This window comes from Mustela erminea, chromosome 4, assembly GCF_009829155.1.
Source record: "Mustela erminea isolate mMusErm1 chromosome 4, mMusErm1.Pri, whole genome shotgun sequence".
NCBI classification, from domain to species: Eukaryota; Metazoa; Chordata; class Mammalia; order Carnivora; family Mustelidae; genus Mustela; species Mustela erminea.
Window position 1 is genome coordinate 124,897,369 of NC_045617.1, and position 6,000 is coordinate 124,903,368.

A 6,000-nucleotide genomic window follows, 5' to 3' on the forward strand; every position below is an offset into this window, starting at 1 on the left:
CCACAATTTAGTAGTCCTGTGCTTATTAGAAATTTGATTCTCCAGGGTGTGTCAATCCCCTACCTTTGTTGAAGCTTTTTCTCTACAAGAGTGTATGCCCTGTCCATAATCAGCCTTTTTCTGTAGATCAATATGTACATTCATATCTTCAGACTTTATTGGGCAGCAATTTTGTAACCCATATGCAATTCATTAGTGTGTAAAATGCTCTGCTATTGGAGCCCAAATAAAATATAGGCTGTCTGAAAAGTCTGGCAACACAGGATAAACTTATTTCAAATAGTTTATTAGTTACCTTTTTGAATAGTATACTTAATATACTTTCCCTCAACCTCCAGACACCTTTTTAGGTAAATTTAAAGCAATTTAAAGCAATAGGTGTGATCTTTAGTCTGAAAAAAGTACAATACTAATACTACTAATAAAACTAATACTAATACTAATACTAATACTAATACTATTTCTATCATGTTTCCAGAGTAGTTGCACACTATGAAGGGTACTTATTGTAATTTTGTTTCAGATTAACAATAGAATCATAGCTTTAAATTTAGAGGTATTTCATCTGAAAATTTCTCTGAAGAAAAACATACTGAATATACCTTTTTCCGATAATGGAAATACATGCTGTTTAAAAGTAAGATTTTCATGATTTTGCAGAATTTTTTGTACATATTATAATTGATAAGCATCTTAGAAAGTTTAAGTTCTTTGTTATGGATTAGTTAAAAGAGAACAAGCATTTCAACATTTATTTTCAAATGTCTATCTTTAATATATTCAAAAATAAAATTGAGATTTTGTTTGATCCAAAATTTACTCTCTGCAATAAATATTTTAAAAGGAAGGGAATAATAAATTTGAAGTAGGAAATAGGGAAAAATGCATAATATTCTCCATCAACAAATCTGTCTTTGCAATATCCCAAGAAGCCAGCAAGTTCCATATGCTCTATAAACCCACTTTACAGGGGAACTTAATGGGTTGGATTTGCAGCAAGTTAAATGAGATTTTTTTTTTTTTTTTTTTTAACTGATGCAGTTTTCACAGGCTGACGCCCTTCACTGTTTGAGTGAAACCATCTTGGTTTTGAATACTTTGGCACATTTCACCATCAGCCTTGTGTCAAATGACCCTGAATCTGAAATGAAAGCACCCTTCAGATCTTCAGTTTGGGTTGGTGTCATAAACAAATCTGAGTTTTGTTCTCATGGCTTATCATAATCTCTTCCAAACCTTTGATGTATTTATGTCCAAGTTCAAGGATTATATGAGAAGCTTTGCACATTTACTTCTTCATTCCATTATGAATGGGCCTGAGGCAGAGCCTCTTCCTCCAACTACTATTCTATCTGTATAGTGATGATGATTTGGCATTAGAATCTTTGGGGTACTCTTTAGATAAAAAACTGCTTGTGTATGCATAAACCTATCATAGATGTATCAGTCCTTGTGGGGATATGCTGATAGAGTTCATGATCATTAGCCATATTCTTTAAAATTATCGATTGGCAAATTTCAGATTCAGAAAAAAGTAGAGGTTAGAGAAAAATCAATAGAAAAAGTAACAACCCATTAGAAAAGTCTAGAAAAATTTGTTTCCAAAACAAAATAGGTTGGTTAATGTAAAAACCTCCTCCTGAACCACATTCTTTCCATTTTGGGGGAGCACAGAACTGACTTTCTTGAGGCAGACTTGCTTACAAGTTTTAGTTGTGCAGCCAGCACCTCTTTAAAAGTTTTTGAACCAGACCTTACTGGCTTGAAATGTAATATATTTTATACTTGCATTTCCCTCTAGTTTTGTCTACATAAGCCTCAGGGGGAAAATGCTTATATATCCTCCTGACCTTTTAATAAATTATTGTGGGGCTTAGAAACACATTTTTCTCTGCACCTACTTTTCCTATCTTATGTATTGAGATGTTGGGTTGTGAATAAATTCTCCTTGTGTATGTTATTTGAGACACCTGCCAACATGTGGGAGTGGTAGGGTCATGACAGTAATGGAGTGTTTTAAGGGACTGATTCATACAGCTCGAGAAATGTCAGTCTGTAATTACAAAGCCTGAATATCCCAAGGTGTGTCTAGATTAACTCTTCACATTGATGTAGAGCTTTATAATTGACTGACCAGTATCATATTCAGGGTAACATTTGACATGACTGATTGTAACTCTTCCTCCCTAGTAGTTAGGTAGATCACATACCTATTCTGGCCATTAGTGTCTTTCTTCTCTCCTTCTGTTTTTCCCTCCTTCTCTTTTCTTGTGCACAACACAAATATGTTTATATTACAAAGGCAAACTATATTTTTAAATAATTATTTTTATTAACATATAATGTATTATTTGCCCCAGGGTACAGGTCTGTGAATCATCAGGCTTACACATTTCACAGCACTCACCATAGCACATACCCTCCCCAATGTCCATAACCCAAGCAAACTATATTTTTTAAATGTAACTTATATCCCCAGTGGCCTACAAGACTGTTTAGGATGTAAACATGATATGTATCAAACAAGGCTTAAAACAGACACTATCTGACAATACCTGTGAGACTCATAAGGACCAAGTGCCACTAAGTCCATAAACACAGAGGTTGGCAAGGTTATTTCTGTTGGTGAGGAAAGAAGACTCATGCAGGGTGGGCAGAATTTGAGCTAGGTTTTCAAAATGAGCAGGGTCGTTATATTTTCAATAGATGAAATGTGAGAAAAACTATGCAATGATTGACTAGCATCTGGGCAGACTGACAAGAAGAAAAAATGAAACTTCTGGGAAAGCATGGCAAGCAAAAAAGAAGAGGGTGGGAGGGAGAGAGTGCAGAACAGGTGGCCAATGGCCTGTTCTGACACATGCGCAAAGAGAGCTGGGAGGGTCCTGGCGGAGTATCTGTGTGTCCTCTTTCCAGCCTTGGTGTGGACTTCATGCTTCTATGAGTGAAGCATAAGCTTGCCCGCCCCCCCTTTTTTTCTTTTTAAGATTTTATTTATTTGATAGAGAGAGAGAGAAAGCCCAAGCAGCAGGAATGAAGAGGGAGAGGAAAAGCAAGCTCCCCACAGAGCAGGGAGCCTAATGTGGGGCTTGATTCCAGGATCCCAGGATCATGACCTGAACTGAAGGCAGACCCTTAACTGACTGAGCCACCCAGATCCCCCTTCCCCTTTCTAAAGCAATTATAAATCATCCTCAGGTCTTTCTCTCAAAAATCAATCCCAAACTAGATGTTATCCACACTGGAATTGTGTAACTGTGAATATCCAAAAACAGAATTTCACATTTTTCTTATTTTTATTTCTAATACATTTTATCTGTTCATTTTTGGCTCTTCATTCTAGGCCTAGAAATCATTTTGGATGTAGTTTCTGTTACCTAGTGTATCAGGTATCCCTACCAGCTTGGTTTTATGAGACTTTTCCCCCAGGCTAACATTAATTGATGTGTCAAAACACTCTGAAAAACAATCTTAGGGTTTTGAAGGGACGGGGGGTGGGAGGTTGGGGTACCAGGTGGTGGGTATTATAGAGGGCACGGATTGCATGGAGCACGGGGTGTGGTGCAAAAATAATGAATACTGTTATGCTGGAAATAAAAAAATAAAAATAAAAAAAAACACTTTGGCATTGATATCACTGTTTTTACGTCAAATACAAACATGTCTAATAACACTTTATTCAGCCTTCACTTCTCCATCAAGCCAAACACTTCACAGGAATCACACCACTTAAGCTCTTCTGATTTACCTGCCTACTGACTCCATCAAAAATTTAAATCAAATCATTCGGTTGGATGCATTCTTTATTCCTTTTAAAGTATAATTAAGCTATCAATAAATTGATTATTCCATGTAATAGTTTTTCAGATATCTGAATCAAATATATCAAGTTAGAACCTTAAAATGCATCTTCTTGTTATTTCTTATATAAAATTAACCCATTTGTCTATCTCCAGTGTTCTGGTACTTCTCTTTGTGTAGCATGATTATTTAGGAATTACTCAAAGTGGTCAGGTTAAGACTTCCAGAGGAAGATTATATTCAACAGCCCAATAAAATGTCCCTTAGTAAAATATTTTCATTTATCTAAGAACTTGAAAGAGGACTATTACCATTGCAGGGTTTTTGAAGTTATACCTCTCCATGCTTACCTTCCCTATAGATGACCTTCATGGCACAGGTAGGGCACAGGTAAAATTCAGGGCATTCTGAGCTTTATGCTTGTGCATTCCTTCAGCTTGTTACACAGGGGTACTAGGGGAAAGGAATAAGTTATTGGAGGAGTCACACCCTGGTAGGAATTTTTCAATACATTCAGTAACTATTTTCATGATGGCCTAAAAGAAGAGGAGTCTGGAATCAATTTGTAACTCTTTTTCAAACCTTCCCACTCTGCTTACTTTTTTGGTGGATAGTTTTATGGTAACTGCTAACAGAATATTTGCCCTGGTCAGGCAAGCTCTACTCCAGGTCACTGCTCCCTGGAGAGTGTGTGCCTGTGGAGAAATCACTTAATTAATGTCTCTAGGTTTCAAGTGTACTAACTGTGAAATTGGGATTCCCCCTGGCATTAGCAGCTGTACCATCCAATAGATAGGTGTGCCATATTTGTGATAAGAATAGCTTTACCTGTGTGGTAATTGTGTTTCATGATTAATATCACTTGGACTCAATCTGGGGCACACTCTTCCTTTGCACTCCTTTCCAGCTTGTTGCCAACTTCTTGTATCCATTCTAAAGGTTTGTAAAAGTTCTTTGGAACTTTCATCCTTTGCACACTCTAACTCCAAGTTCTCGTTAAATTTTTGAGTAATTATAAACATTACATTTTCCATCACTGGGAGAAGCTGAAGGAATTTATGAAAATACACCTATATTGTAATTCTTCTATACCCAAATAATGAGATCACTTTAATTTTTTTTCTAATTTTTTTCTGATGCTTATTCTCTTTTGTCCAGTTCTTCTGCACATTCTTAAAGTGGATTTTCTTGGTGTGTGTCCTCTTTTGTTTAACCACCCGGAAATTGAAGTGCTTCAGGCTTTTCATTCTTGCATAAAACCTTGGCTGCTTTTTCTTCCCAATATTTGGAAAAGTCAAGGTATCATGTGAGCTGCCAAGCACACTGGGGTGGGATTTGGAAAAGTTCCAGAGCCATATTAGTTCTCTATACTCCTTTCCAGCCCATTGCAAACTTCTTGTATCATTCTCCTAAGGTTTGTAAAAGTTCTTTAGGACTTTCATCCTTTACACACTTTCCCTCTTAGCCCCAAAGAAATGAATTTCAAAATTACCCATTAACATGGATTCAGATTAGTAGTAGACCAACTGCTGGGAAGCATTTGGAAATAACCACTTCCCTGGTGGGAACATTGGAGCAAGAGAAACTTGTTCAGACCTCATACTTATACTGATTGGCTGTTAGGTGAATGGCGGAGACCTATTTCCCCTTTTTGATTTAGTGGGAACAGGTCAAAGGGCCTTTGAAAAGTATGCAACACTTCCAGTTTAAAATAGATCTTGGAAGACATTGAAAGAAGAAGGAGGAATGTGGAAATGCAATGGGACAGGGTTCTTTGATCCTAAACCCAGTCAGAATTTTAATTAGCAGTACATGTAAGACCAAAGAGAAGGACCTCCCATAGATCAGGCCAAGTAAAATGGAAGTTCCAAGAAATGATTGAGCTGTCCTATTTCCGACTGAATCCATCATGAAGGCTTGGGAGATTCTGAATGAGGAATCTTCCTTCTCTCCATATATTTTGAATAAGCAAAGTGTTGGTAACTTAGAAGATGTCTATAAAACAGAGAGATAATGTAACCAATGAATTATATACTATATGTTATATATACATACATAGTGTAATGGCAAGAATTTACTATCCTTTCCCCCTTCCCTCCTTCTTTTCCCCAATTCTCTCTCAAGAGTTGTTAAGATTATCACTGGTGAAGATTATGAGGATGAAGGGCAACTTTAGGAAAAGAATGTAAGGACCTCCCA

The 6,000-nt window shown here is 36.7% G+C and overlaps 1 long non-coding RNA gene across 1 annotated transcript in view; it reads right to left on the reverse strand.

Annotated features, from left to right (window-relative positions):
• The window catches only part of LOC116587838, a 59,965-nt gene extending 55,250 nt beyond the window's left edge, over nt 1–4,715 (reverse strand). Inside the window, exons 1-2 of the long non-coding RNA XR_004284665.1 lie at nt 4,630–4,715; nt 4,152–4,254 (exon numbers count right to left, since the gene is read on the reverse strand). This is a non-coding gene — a long non-coding RNA (uncharacterized LOC116587838). The remainder of the gene's footprint in view (nt 1–4,151; nt 4,255–4,629) is intronic.
• Between the last annotated feature and the right edge of the window lie 1,285 nt (nt 4,716–6,000).